A 15,586-nucleotide genomic window follows, 5' to 3' on the forward strand; every position below is an offset into this window, starting at 1 on the left:
TTTTAGGTAAGGTAATGATCTCTCCATTCATTCACCAGAAAACTTTAGACTTCTGGCAATATAATGTAAAATATCCTATATGTATTCTTAATGTATTTTTGTTTGTTTTTTGTTTGTTTGTTTGTTTGTTTTGGTCACACCTGGCAGAGCTCACGTATTACTCCTGGTTCTACTCTCAGAAATCACTCATGACTGGCTCGGGGGACCATATGGGCTGCCGGAGTTTGAACCACTGTCCTTCTACATGCAAGGCAAACACTCTTCATGCTATCTCTCTGGCCCTTTAATGTATTATTTTATATCAGCATAATTTTTTCCTAAAAATTATACCTTTTCAATTATATGGTACTTACATTACTTATAGAAAAATAAGTTCCTATTACTCTATAAAATTTTGAACATTCAATTTTCACTTTTTAAATAATTTTTAAAGTAAAAATGCAATTATAGAATATTTTTCTTGAAAACTCATGACTTTATTTTAAGTCGTTTTCATTCATTCTGTTTCTGAAATTGTGAGCCTAGTGAATATAGCTGATTAAGACCACTAATAGACCTGCCACTTTAAAAGTTTCTTTTATTACTATTTTCTTCATCACCTCTTTTCCACTCTGTACTCTCTTAGTGTAGTACAAATCAGTGCTGGTGCATGAATCTCAGAAAGAGACCCCCCCCCAAAAAAAAAAGTGTCACTTATTCGAGACAAAATGAAGTGTACACATATCCTTTATTTGTTCGCCAAATAAACTTAGAATTGCATTGAGAAGTTCTAAGATAAACACTTGCCTGACTCAGAAGAAATAAGCAATAAAGCAGATATATTTTAAATAAGATAAGAGGACATCTTTTTACCTGAGATGGCTTGTTGTCAAGATAATTTGTTAAAGATGGATGCAGGCCTACTATGGAGCCTTTTGATAGCTGAGAAGACACTTAAAATTCTCAGGAATCTGAATAATTGAAGGAAGCAGGTTATGAGGCAAAGATGTGCTGGAAATAAATGTGCAAATATTGTCTATATTTAGCCTATCTGTCACCACAGTTTTTTTCATTTACACAAGCAATAATGAAATATCACATAAGGGGATTTGATCCTGTACTATATTTCAGCCATATAGCCTAAAAATGTGCCATCATCCTACTTAAGCTTCAGAAATGCAAATGGAATTCATTATTGAGCAAATGATTTATTGAACGGGGAGCTTAGAAACTCTAACAACAACTTTTCTTAATATAGACCTCTTTTCAGAGAAAGTTTCAATTAGAAATACTTATCACAGCCAGAGATATAGCACAGAGGTAGAGCGATTGCCTTGCATGTGGCAAACCTGGAACTAACCCAGGCTCAATACCAAGCATCCAATATTTACTCTGAGGTACACCAAGGCCAGAGCAATGATATGTAGAGCTATTAGGGAGTTTACCTTTACATGTGACTGACCCAGTTTTGATTACCAGATCCCATATCCCAGAGCACCCGCCAAAGTTGTTCCTGAGCATAGATCCAGGAATAACCCCTGAGTGCTGCTGGCACCAAACAAACAAACAAACAAAAGGAAATACTATCAAAAGCACTCTAAAATGTTTTAGGAAGTACAATAAATGATAGCAATTAATATGTCATTTAGGTTATACAGCATTCCTCAAATATAAGGAAATTTAGTCATTTTCTCAAAAAATGATTATAAGAAATTAAGGGCCTTTTTTTCTTCCTTTATATAACTTTCCCTTAATTTTAAACTATAGGTTAACATTTCTTTCCTCAGGCTAAAATATAAGCATTATATAATTGAGATGTTTTATTTTTTGATATAATGTATGCCACTATTTAATGATAAGAATCTCAAAAGCAGATAAATATACACATTGTACAGGTTTTTGTTATAAATAGGTACACAGTACAATTTTTTATCAATATATTTATGATAAACAAATCTATTTTATATATAATATCTAGTTGTATAATATCTTGAATAAATACAATATTCTAATTTAAACTTTAAAATAGTCTGAAAACAAAACAAAGAATGGTGTCTAAAGCATCATGTGCCATGGAAAAAGCATTAGCGTGGGACTTAAAAAAATTCCGTTTTTAATCCTTTTCAATAAGTAATTTACCTCAAGATTTAGACAAATGGTTAACCCTATTAGGAACTAACTTTTTCTTTACAAAAATAAATTGAGATTAAGAATTATTTCTTCAAAATAATATTATTTTAAAATGTTATTTCAGAATATCAAATTGAATCAGATGTAAAATTTACAAAGCATGACTTGTACCAATGGAAACAGAACATAATCAAAGGAGAAAAAACTATCTTGGTTTTATTTTTAAAAATCTCTATAGCTATCTTTATTTCTTATAGTTAAAATGCAGAGATATAGTCCCAGTATGTAAATGGTAACATATAGTACTTGAGAGATATCACCCCATATTTCACATATATTCTCAGTGTCTAGTGTGCCTTGTTTAATTAATTGCGGGTTTCCTGACAGTCACTATACTTAGGCATACAATGTTTTAGAATCATAAAATATATAATAAAATAATTTTTCTTACTGGTACAATCTTATGTTTTATTCTCGGAGAGTGATCTTATATTGAGGATCATCTAAAGGTGTCTGTCAGTAGACATTTGATCATGTAATCATACCCAATACAGTATTTTCTTGTTCATACTTTTTCTTATAAAAGTATATGTATGAAAGTAATGAAGAACATCAAATTGATCATTATTATGCCTTGCCCCCTCATATTTTTATCTTAATTTTAGTCAAATTTTGAATTTAATAAATATATATTTAATGATTATATGAATATCCTTTGAATAGAAGACATCAAATAGAATAGATGTGACATACAGCTTCTAACTTCTTTCAGGAATATAATTATATTCTGATAGATGTTTTAGTAGAACTGCTTTAAGCAATTTTGGAAAGTATATATTTTATTTTTATATTATATTATAAACAGCTTATTATAGACAGAGCAGAGGACAACAAATACTTTCTCCTTGAAGTGGAATTTTCAATTTAACAAAGACAGTTCTGTTCACTTTTTTTAAATTTTAGAAATTTTCATTTAGAAAACTTATTATTTACCTATATGAAGAAAATACATTCAAGACTCTTTTAAAGTACTTACACTATTTAGTAATCCTTCCAACTCTTGAAATATAAGCTTTCATTTGTTTGAAAGTTTTTATGCTAATTACAGTTCCATAAATCCTTGATGCATTTGAACTTGATTCCTGCATCAAAATGTTCTGTGCTTCATAGAATGTGCCTTAAGGCATCATGGTCTGATTACTCCTGTGTTCAAAAAAAAAAAACTGCAACATCCTAAGATAAGACAAATTAAAGCTATTCTTATCTATCTTGATGACAGAAAAGGAGAAGTGAACAATCAGTCTTTAGAGACCTGTGAAGTCAACCAGCAGTGGGAATAATTACATTTTCCCATTGTGATGTCTTGGAACCTCTTGTTAAAGGGTTAGTTGACTGTATGCTATGAGTTTATTTCTAGGCTTTTTCTCTGTTCAATTGTTTCTATAAGTAAGTCTCTAGACTAAGAAAAACATACTGTTTTGGTTACTATAGTTTTGTAGTTTATTATTGAAAATTAGGGTATGTGTATGCAGAGCATAGGTTATTCTTTTGATTTTGTTTCTACTTTTTGTGTCATATTTTAGCTATGCACAGGGCTTATTCCAACTTTGCACTCAGAGATCACTCCTGGCAGGCACAGGCAGTTAATTATATGTAGGTATTTAGGGATGGAATCCAGATAGATGTAATTCAAGGCAAGATCCCTACAAACTGTACCCATTGAATGATAACCTTTGTGATCAACTTTAGGTTATTTTTGTAAAAGATTACTTTGGTTATTTGGCATAGTCTGTGATTCCATAAAATTTTTAGAATTTTACATGTAAAAAAAACAGTGGGCTTGTTTTCTCAAACCCATGTTTTCCTTGATCATGCATTCCTTTTGTTATTTTTTCCTCAAACTCTTTTTAAAATAAGTTTATTTTAAAAAGATATATTGCTTTTAAAAATATAAAGTAAAAACCAAAACTAAGCAAAAACTAAAATATGACATTGGTAATTTTAAAACTTTTACTTAAAGAAAATGCATCACAGTAACATAGTAGACTATAATGTATCTCTTTCAGTTAAGTGAGACTAGAGTTATTTTAAGAAGGATCATATTTCTGTACCTTTTTTTTATAAAATTAAGAGAGGAAAAAAAGAAAAAATGGAGGCCAGGGGCCATGTAATTTTAAGGTGCATTCATGGAGAAAAAAGACAGAACTAAACATTCAAGACAATGTTAACAACAATAGAATTAAGAGACCTAAACTTAAATGGGTCAGTTATACTGGCAGGCAGGGGCCCAAAGGGTGGTGGTATAGTGCATACTCTGGGGAACATTGATGTGAGGTCAAAATTAGGTGGCAGGGAATGGCCCCTGTTTACTGCATATCTAAAATTTCATTATAAAAGTCTTTGTAGATCACAATGGTTTTAATAAAATAAAATTAAAAACAAAAAGAATAGAAAGAAATAAGAAAAGTAAGAGAGAAGAAAGTATTGAAATAAAAGAAAGCAAAGGAGCCAGAGTGATAGCACAGTTGTAGGGCATTTGCCTTGCACTTGCTATCTAGGGCAGACTTTGAGATTGATCGCCAGCATTCTCATCTGGTTCCCCAAGTCAGGGATCGATTTCTGAGTGCATAGTCAGGAGTATTCCTGAGTGTCACAAGGTGTGTCCTGTGACTAAAAAAAAGAAAAAAGAAAAAGAAAAAATATTATAGTAGCAAGCACATTTGTGAAAATCTTTGTATCTCAATGAAGTCATATACAATGTCAGAAGGTTTAGAAAGATCTTATTATTAACTTTTCATTCTCGTTAAATTTGTGTGTTCATATAGATATGACAGCATCAAACAAATGAAGTTGTCCAGAAATTCAAAGCACTATTTCTGATAATGTGGTGTTTAGGAATGTGTTCTCAGAAGTCTGGCTTCCATGGGAGAAGGAAGATACAGTAGGAGGGTGCCCAAACTTTCTCCAAAAAGCCCTGATTGCTATAGTCCACAACCTCTGGCATGCTGGCTAATTAGCAGCAGGACTGCTGTGTCGCAAGCCTAGCCACCACCCCGAAAAAGGGGGTGCAATCCTGGAAGATACTGCTGAGAAAAGGCTAGTTGTGCCCTAGGTTAGCACTTGGCAATATAGCAACAATGAGCATATTAATCATTAATACATAATAACATTTAACAATGCTGAATAGATGAAAAACTGTGCTCTTGCCCCTTGCATTTATACAAGACATTCCTGGCATACACCTTGCTTACCAAATTTCATTACCCATGAGATGGGTAACAGATGCAGTAGCTGTCGGCTTTGGCAGGGCAGGGGCTTGGCCAGCCCCTTTCCTTTTGAGATGACAAGCTTTCTACTGCCTTTGCCAATGTACCCACAATCTTTCATGGATTGGTTTACATCTCATTGGAGAAAAGAGTGAGTCTATGTAGTAGGCTTGGTTTGAACATTGACCCAGGGATTTTGATAAAGATTGTGTTGTAGCTAATTTAGGTAAAATGGACTTTTTTAAAAGCCTAGCAAAAACAAACAAACAAACAAACAAACAAAAAAAACCCAGCCCCCCCCAAACCCAAAAAAAGCAAAACCTTGCCACACCAGACCTTCTCCCCCTCTTTTCTTTCTTGTGGTTGTGGTTTTATGGGAATGACTTTTTTTTTGTTGCTACTGCTGTGGGTTTTTATTTATCATTGCCTATTTGTTTCATTTTTGTTTTGTTTATTGATTTCTTTTTGTTTTTGTCTTTCTTTTTTTCCCTTTTCTTCTTCTGAACTAATATTTATAGCCTCTCGATGGATCCCTCCACAATTTTTATTCTATTTTTCTCTTCTTTTTTTTTTTACTTTTCCTTTTTCAACAGAACTTAAATAATCTTGTTCTCATAACTTGAAGGGAAAAATGGATGGTGCCAAGAACAACCAGTTGTATAAACTTTTAGTAGAAATATAAAAGGACCAGATTTAAGCACCAAACCCAAAGTCAATGAAACCAGAATCAATACCCAATCTACAGCAAGCTGTACACAAAGGAGACCTCTCACACTTAACAGTCCAAGGAGGCAAAATGGGGGAGATATGGGATGCATGCTGGGAACAGGGGTGGAGGGAGGACCACATTGGTGGTGAGAATGGCCCTAATTCTTTGTCACTATGTACCTTAAATATTAATGTGAAAGACTTCTAATTCACTTTAATCACAATAGAAATCATTTAAAATATTTTTAAATATAAAATATTTCGGTTCATTAAATTAAAATATCTTTCTCCTCTTTCTCCTCCTCCTCCTCCTCTTCCTCCTCCTCCTCTCCTCTTCTTCTTCTTCTTCTTCTACTTCCTATACTTCTTCTTCTTCTTCTTCTTTTTCTTTTCTTCTTCTTCTTCTTTTCCTTCTTTTTCTTCTCCTCCTCCTCCCCCTCCTCCTCCTCCTCCTTCTTCTTCTTCTTCTTCTTCTTCTTCTTCTTCTTCTTCTTCTTCTTCTTCTTCTTCTTCTTCTTCTTCTTCTTCTTCTTCTGCCTTTGCTGCTACATCTTCTTTTCTGTTTTTTTTGGGGCCCAACCTGGTGACCACTCAGGGGTTACTCCTGGCTATGCTCTCAGAAATTGCTCCTGGATCAAGGGGATAGCATGTGGGATGCTGGGGGATTGAACCTAGGTCCGTCCTGGGTCAGTCATAGTGCAAGGCAAAACCGCTTTACTCCTGAGCTATGGCTCGGCCCCTTATTCTTCACTTTTTTTTTTGCTCTATATTTGTTTTATGTGTACAGCTTTTATCAACCTTAAGTTGATTCATAAAATATTTTATTCTAAGTATTTTGTTCTTAAGATTTTTTTTGTTTTGTTTTGGGGCCACACTGGTGGTGCTCAGAGGTTATTTCTGGTTTGACACTCAGAGATTTCTTCTAGCAGTGCTCAGGGGACCATATTGGAATCTAGGAATTGAACCTGGGTCTGCAATGTGAAGCCAACTGTCCTACCCATTGCTACTGTCACTGCAGCCCCCAGGTATTATTGTCTTTTAGATCTGAAGGTAATATAGTTTGAAGCAGATTTTTCTTGTTCTCACTATTAATCGTTACGTGCCTTATTCCATATACACATTCTAAATATACACATTAAAATTTCACTAGCCCTCTTGTATTATATATCAAAACCCCCCCCCCCCAAAAACTTGTTCTTGAGACTTCCAAGATATATAGGAATAAATACTAGGCTTTTGAATCATAAAGTCTAAATTGGCAAAATTTTCCCCAATAGGTCAGACAATGGATTAGAAACATATAATCTCTGTTGCAGTCTTTCTGTCTGTACTCTTTTAAATTGCATTAAACAACATGACAAAATATTTTTTGGGGCAGTGGGTTTTTGGGCCACACCCAAGGGACCCTCAGGGGTTACTCCTAGCTATGCGCTCCAGAAATCACTCATGGCTTGGGGAAACATATGGGATGCTGGGGGATCAAACCGTGGTCTGTCCTAGGTTAGCATGTGCAAGGCAAACAGGCCTACCGCTTGATCCCACTGCTCTAGCTCCATGACAAGTATTCTTAACTCTTGAATCATTTAGTCCTGAATATTGCACCCAAAAAGAGGAGTCTTTCTCTTTAAGAGAGAAGAAATCTTTCAATTTAGAGACTCCAGTAGCGCAAGGGGAATAGATTCCAAGCTGGAGCAAGGTGTGGATTGTGTTGGTGGCTGGATTTTCTTAAAAGACCCTGACCTTCCTGCTGCCTATTTTGTCTATTAAACTCATTCTGAGAAAAATCCCTGTTTGGCCAGTCATTTCGTGCAGCAACACGAGGGACCCAAATTCTTTTACAATTAAAAACGAAAGCATCATTCACATTTGGTCTATAAAAACAAAGTTTTACAAATTCTGCCATAAATAAAAAATTTGATGGAGTAACAACAACAACAACAACAAAAAAAGCAAAAAAACAAGCGAACCAGCAGACAAGTATTAAACTAGTAAGAAGACATCATCAAGTGGAATATAGTAGCATTGGATGATCTTGTTCTCTGTGATATTTGCCAGTCTCAGTGACACAAATAATATCTCATTGTTGTTTTGATTTGCAATAAGACCCACATTCTAACAACCAAACTTAACAAAATGCCTGTTAAGATGGCAAGCTAGGAGGAGAAGGTATGAAATGGACTCTGGGAACATGGGTGGGGGAGGTTGATACTGATGGTAGGATTGGTGCTGAAAAATTGTATGTCTAAAACTCAACTGTAAATCATAGTGCTTTAATTAAAAATGTTTTAAGTTATAAATTTAGATGTGCATTTTGAAACTACACTGCAGTGAGATCCATGAATATTAGTGAAATGAAAACTATAGCAGGAATTTCATAACTAATTTATGTAGCAGGAACTACTACGTAATTTATTAGTAGGAACTCATAACTATGTAGCTACTCTAAAGTTCTTGGACTCCCTCCGTACTCCAGCGGGGAGGTGCATGGGGAGGAGAGTGGGCAGATATTTGGCTTTCGGTTTCCTCTTTGATTCTGGAGACCACTCTTGCCAGGTATGGGGTTTTGGGAGGCCCCATGCCGGAGGCCTTCTCCCTAGTCTGGAGAGTGCTGGGAGGCTTGGCAGGCCCCCAGCTGTCCCCCTTTTTTCTCCCCTGGACTGCAGGCCTTCCCTGGGTGCCAGCTCTGATGGCCAGAAGTGGGTTCAGGTGGACTCTTAGGGGTCCTCAGGCTTCCCCTTCCTTCTGTACTCCAGGGGGGAGGTGCATGGGTAGGAAGGCGGGCAGATATCTGGCTTCTGGTTTTCCCTTTGATTCTGGAGGCCATCTCTTGCCAGGTATAAGGTTTGGGAAGGCCCCATGCCGGAGGCCTTCTCTCTAGCTTGGGGAGTGCTGGGAGGCTTGGCAGGCCCCAGCCATCCCCCTCTTTCTCCCCTGGATTTCAGGCCTTCCCTGGGCACTGGTCCAGGTGGACTCTATAGGGGTCATCAGGCTTTCCCCTACCTCTTCCTACACTAATGGGAATGTGCTTTGGGAGGAGGGCGGGCCATTGCAGCACTGGTTTATGTTGGGACAGTCACTGGAAATTTTTTCCTTGGTCTCCATTTCAAAATCCATGCTGGGGCGAGTGCCCCCATGCATACACTATATATTGAAAGTATTATATAGCATATAGTTTATATATGCATAATATCCATCTTGTATTGTGACTTTGATACTGCCCTACAAAGCTCATTTCTAATCTTTTACTGCCTCAGTCCCAACCATTATTTTCCCCCCATTTACCCATGTAGGTGCAGTTCATGACATGAAGCTCACCACATAGAGTGATGACTGCAGTTAGAGAAATAACTACACTAAAAACTATCATAACAATGTGAATGAATGAGGGAAATAGAAAGCGTGTCTCAAGTACAGGTGTGGGTGGGGTGGGGAGGAGGGAGATCTGGGCAATTGGTAGTGGGAATCTTGCACTGGTGAAGGGGTGTTCTTTACATGACTGTAATCATACAACTACAATCATATTTGTAATCATGGTGTTTTAAATAAAGATAATTTAAAAAATAATAAAATTCTTGGAAAAACTTAATTATGTTGAGTTTATATGTTGACAAGTTTTTCACATTCAAATAAAGAAAAAATTAAATATAAATTTTGAATTCTTATATATTCTATTATTTATAGATATAACAAAATCAATAAATTAGTTTCTGTTTCAGTTATTATTTTTGCATTGATAGGTAGGAATCCAACCCAGGGTCTTGCATGTTACAATAGAAGTGTCCTATTGCTGAATTACATACCTGGAGTTTCATAGAGTTTTGTAATTATTATAGAAAACTATGAAAAACTCTGAACCCCAAATTATTTTGTAACAAATTAACAAATTATTGGCATTACAAAACTATTGAATAAAATGTTACAGAAATAGGATTAAATAGATAAAATTTCTAGATTATTAACATCAGAATAAAATTTTTCATAGAAATATAGAATTTTTAAAAATTACTTTATTTAAAGACTATGATCACATAGTTGATATAATTAATCAACTATAAGTGGGTAAGTGTGAACAAAATTATCAAAATTATCAAAATTATCTTATTTAAAGAAAAAGAAAAGAAAAGAACTAAAGAAAAAATAAGAAGTTGTGGGACACAGAAAAAATCAGTACTAAGAGGAAAATATTATAGTTTTACAACACAAATCAAGAAGTAAGACACAGCTGATCAAATTAGAAAGTGTTCAATAAAATGAGGAAATAACAAAGCTTAGAGTAAAAATTAATGAACAGGAAACCAAGCAAACAACTTGAAAGATCAAAGAAAGCAAAATGGGGTTCTTTGAAAAATAAACAATATAGATAAACAACTAGCAAAACTCACAAAATTGAAAGAGAGAAACAATATATTTTATTAGAAATGAAAAGGGAGAGATTACTATAGATACTACAGAGATTAAAAGGGTAATCAGAAACTACTTTGAGAAATTCTATGCCACAACACAAAAGAACACTGAAGAATTGGATAAATTCTTGGACTCTTATAATCTTCCATGGCTGAACCAATGATCTATCATATCTAAACACGTCTATCACTATTGAGGAACTTAAAATAATATTCAAAAGTCTTTACCCAAACAAAAGCCCAAGTCCAGCTTGATTTAGTAACAAATTCTTTAAGATTTTTCAAGAAAACCTACTACCAATCCTTTTCGGGCTCTTTCAGGAAATTAAAGAAACAGAAACACTCCCAAATAGTTTTCATGAAGCTAACGTTACACAGATAGTAGAAGGAGACAGAGATGCTGGAAAGAAAGAAAGGAAGGAAAGAAAGAAAGAAAGAAAGAAAGAAAGAAAGAAAGAAAGAAAGAAAGAAAAAGAAAGAAGAAAGAAAGAAAGAAAGAAAGAAAGAAGAAAGAAAGAAAAGAAAGAAGAAAGAAAGAAAGAAAGAAAGAAAGAAGAAAAGAAAGAAAGAAAGAAAGAAAGAAAGAAAGAAAAGAAAGAAAGAAAGGAAGGAAGGAAGGAAGGAAGGAAGGAAGGAAGGAAGGAAGGAAGGAAGGAAGGAAGGAAGGAAGGAAGGAAGGAAGGAAGGAAGGAAGGAAGGAAGGAAGGAAAGAGAGAGAGAGAAAGAAAGAAAGAAAGAGAGAGAGAGAGAGAGAGAGAAAGAAAGAAAAAGAATGAAAGAGAAAGAAGAAAGAGAAAGAAGAAAAAAGAAAGAAAGAAAAAGAATGAAAGAAAGAGAGAAGAAAAAAGAAAGAAAAAGAAAGAGAAGAAAGAAGAAAGAAGAAAGAAAGAGAAAGAAAGAAAGAAAAAAGTAAATTACAGACCAATGCAAAGATCCTATAAAAATTCTAGCAAATAGGATACATTGTCTCATCAAAAATGTCTTACACCACGCCTAAGTAGGATTTATTCTACAGTTGCAATGATTGTTTAACATATGCAAGAAAATCAATGTAATTCTCTAAATCTACAAAAGGAAAAATAAAAACCATGTGATAATATTAATAAATGCAGAGAAAGCATTTGATAAGGGCCAACACCAATTCTTGACAAAAATCTCAACAAGATGGATATGGAAGGAACTTTTCGTAATATAGCCAAGCCCATGGCAAATACTATACTCAATGGAAATAAACTAAAATCCTTTTCTCTAAAATCTCATATAAGACAAGGCTATGCCCTCTAGCCACTCCTATTTAACATAGTAGTGGAGTTACTTGCCATAGCAATTAGGCAAGAAAAATAGATTAGGGGCTAGAGAGATAGCACAGTGGTAGGGAGTTTGCTTAGATCATGGCAAATCCTGGACAGACCTGGGTTCATATCAGCATCTGATATGGTCCTCTGTGTCTGACAGGAATGATTTCTGAGTGTAGAGCCAGAATTTATCCCTGAGCACCAATGTGTGGCCCCAAAACTAATATACGTATATGTATATATATATATATATATATATATATATATATATATATATATATATATATATATATCAAGGGCATGCAGGTAGTAAAGTAAGAAGTCAAACTCTCACTGTTTTCAGATGACATGATACTTTATTTAGAAAACTCTAGAGACTACCAAAAAGATTCAGGAAACAATAGATTCATACAGAGAAGTCACGGGCTAAAATTAACATGCAAACATCAATGGCCTTCTTGTATACAATAATGATAGAGAGGAAATGGACATTTAAAAACATTCCCATTCACAAATAGTGCCATAGAAACTCAAATATATTCAAGTCAACTTAATTAAAGAAGGTGCAAGACCTATACAAAGAAAACTTCAAAACACTGCTCAAAGAAATAAAACAGGACACAAGGAAATGGAGACACATACCTCTTCATGGATTGGGAGGATTAACATCATTAAAATGGCAATACTCCCCAAGGTATTGTACAGATTTAATGCAATTTCTCTAAGAATTCCCATGACATTCTTAAAGAAAATGGATCAGTCTTGAAATTTATTTGGAACAATCAATGCTTACAAATAGCTAAAGCAACACTTAAGAAAAAGAAGATAAGAGCATCACTTCCCACAACTTTAAATTGTATTACAAAGCAATAGTCATTAAAACAGCATAGTATTGGAATAAAGACAAACTCCCAGATGAATGAAACAATATTTAGTATTTAGAGACTGACCCTCAGACAAGGGATAAGAAACTAAAAATGTATCGAGGAAAGTCTCTTCAACAAGTAGTGTTGAGACAAATGGTCAGCCACATAAAAAAAAAAAAATCAGACCTCCATCTAACCCCATCCACAAAGGCCAAATGCAAATGGATTAAAGACCTTGATATTAGTCTTAGTACCATAAGATATGTAGAAGAAAATGCTGTGTTATCGCTCTAGCCCCTGATATATTTTTCTTGCCTAATTGCTATGGCAAGTTCTTGCAGTACTATGTTAAATAGGAGTGGATAGAGGACACAGCCTTGTCTTATATCAGATTTTAGAGAAAAGGCTTTTAGTTTATTTCCATTGAGTAAAATACTTGCACTGGGCTTGTAGTAAATGGCTTGACTAAATTGCAATTAGTTCCTTCCATTTCCATCCTGTTGAGATTTTTTTTTGTCAAGAATTGGTGTTGACCCTTATCAAATGCTTTCTCTGCATTTATTGATATGATCACATGGTCTTTATTTTTCCTTTGTTTTTTTTTTGGAGTATTACATTGATTTTCTTGCACAGTTAAGGTATATAGAAGAAAACCATGTCACTGCGACTAAAGGCATCTTCACAGAGGAAACAGCCCTATTTAAACAAGTGGAAACAGAAATAAACAAATGGGACTACAATAAACTTAGAAGCTTCTGCACCTAAAAGGAAAGAATAACTATGGTAATAGTGTCACACACAAAGTGGGTGAAACTATTCACAGAACACCCATCAAATAAGAGATAAATATCTAAGATATCTAAGGTACCGGCAGAATTTAATAAGACAGAAACATATAGTCCCTTGAAAATAGGGGAAAGAACTGAACAGACATTGAAGAAATACAGATGACCAATAGGCACATGAAAAACTGTTCCACATCACTAATCAGCAGAGAGATGCAAATCAAAAAAACAATGAGGTACCATCTCACACCAAGAGAGTGGCACAGATCACAAAGTATAAGAACAATCAGTGCTGGCAGGGATATGTGGAGAAAGGAACTCTCATTCACTGCTTGTGTAGTGACATTTATTCTAGCCTTTCTGGAAAAAAAATATGAAGATTCCTCAAAATACTGAAAATTGAGCTACCATATGATCCAGCAGTACCACTTCTCAGAATATATCCTAAGAACTCAAAAACAATACAAAAATGCCCTCTACATGTCTATGTTCATTGCAGCACTATTTACAATAGCCAAATTCTGGAAACAATACAGATGTCCAACAACAGATAAGTGGCTAAAGAAACTGTGGTACTTATATACAATGGAATATTATGCAGCTGTCAGGATAAATGACATCTTGAAATTTTCCTATAATAGATGGATATGGAAACTAGTATGCTGAGTGAAATAAGTAAGCGGGAGAGAGATAGATACAGAATAGTCTCACTCATCTGTGACATTTAAGAAAAATAAAAGACAGTATGGTAATACCCAAAGGCAATAGAGATGAGGACTGGAAGGCCAGCCCCCATTATGAAGCTTACCAGAAAAAGTTGTGAGTGCAGTTAAAGAAATAACTACACAAACATCTATCATTACAAAGGTAGTGACTGTGAGAAATAGAATGCCTGTCTTGAATACAGGTTTGGTGTGGGGGAGGAGGGAATTTGGGGGGCATTTTAGTCAGGAAGGTAGCACTGGTGAAGGAAGTGTACTTTTTATGACTGAAACCCAACTAAAAACATGCTTGTAACCATGGTGCTTAAATAAAGATATTAATAGAAAAATATATAATGAAATATTATTACATGCAATAAAGTGACTGTACAAGCAAAATTTTTATAAGAAAGTGCATAAATAATAAAAATTGGAAACATCTTTATTGACATTATTATAGGATAAATGAAAATAATAAGCTATCATTTTACCTTTTGTTATTAAAAAATAAATTGCTTGCCACAAATATCAGGGAAGTGCAGTTAGGCCATAGAAGGGGCTACTATGACAATGATAGATGGAAATGATCATTATGACAAAAACTTGGTGCTGAAAGGAGATAAAGTGATCAGCATGATACCCCTTTAGTAACAATATTTAGTAACAGTATCTAGAAGGGAGAAAGAGAGTAAGAAAGAGAGACAGAGAGAGAGAGGCAGAGGAGAAGGCAGAAGGATGGAAGTAGGATGTTGAGAACATTAATGGTGAGAAGTGTGTGCTGATGATGGGTGTTGGATATTTTATGACTGAAACTCAATCATGAATAACTTTCTAAGTGTGCTCTCACATAATATAATTGATTAAATTTTATAAAAATTAAAGCAATATAATGAAAAAATGCAATCAAGGAAAGCAGTCAAGTTAAATTATCTAACATTCAAACAGCAGTTCTTCTTACATTGCTAATGGACTATGAATTAGTACTTAATTTAAATAAGTAAAAAAAAAGAAATCAAGACCTCAACATTTGTTTCAGAAATTTTGCTCAAGCTCATACATACAATCAGTGTTTAAAGATCAGATCAACCTTTGTTTGTTATTTGTTAAATAAAGAAGTTTGTAGAAGTGTCCCTCCATTTAAACTTTATATTAGAACCAAGTCAATTGGATTGTTGAACTTGTTCTAGCATCCCCATAGGCACCGATCTTGCCATGTGGTATTGTTCTTCCTTTGCATAGGCACATTAAACTGGGAAATTATTTACAAATATGTTATCTAATAGAGATGGGAACACACAAATCTTGCAATGCAGTAGGACCTTACACCCTGAACATTGTCATAAAGACCTGCCTCAGGCCTCAGAAAAACAGACATTGTCCATTTACCCCTGATGCTATCTACAAAAAAAACCACAGTTGTGTATTACATCACCTGAAAGCAATCCTCTACCAG

The sequence above is a fragment of the Suncus etruscus genome, chromosome 2 (assembly GCF_024139225.1).
Source record: "Suncus etruscus isolate mSunEtr1 chromosome 2, mSunEtr1.pri.cur, whole genome shotgun sequence".
NCBI lineage: Eukaryota > Metazoa > Chordata > Mammalia > Eulipotyphla > Soricidae > Suncus > Suncus etruscus.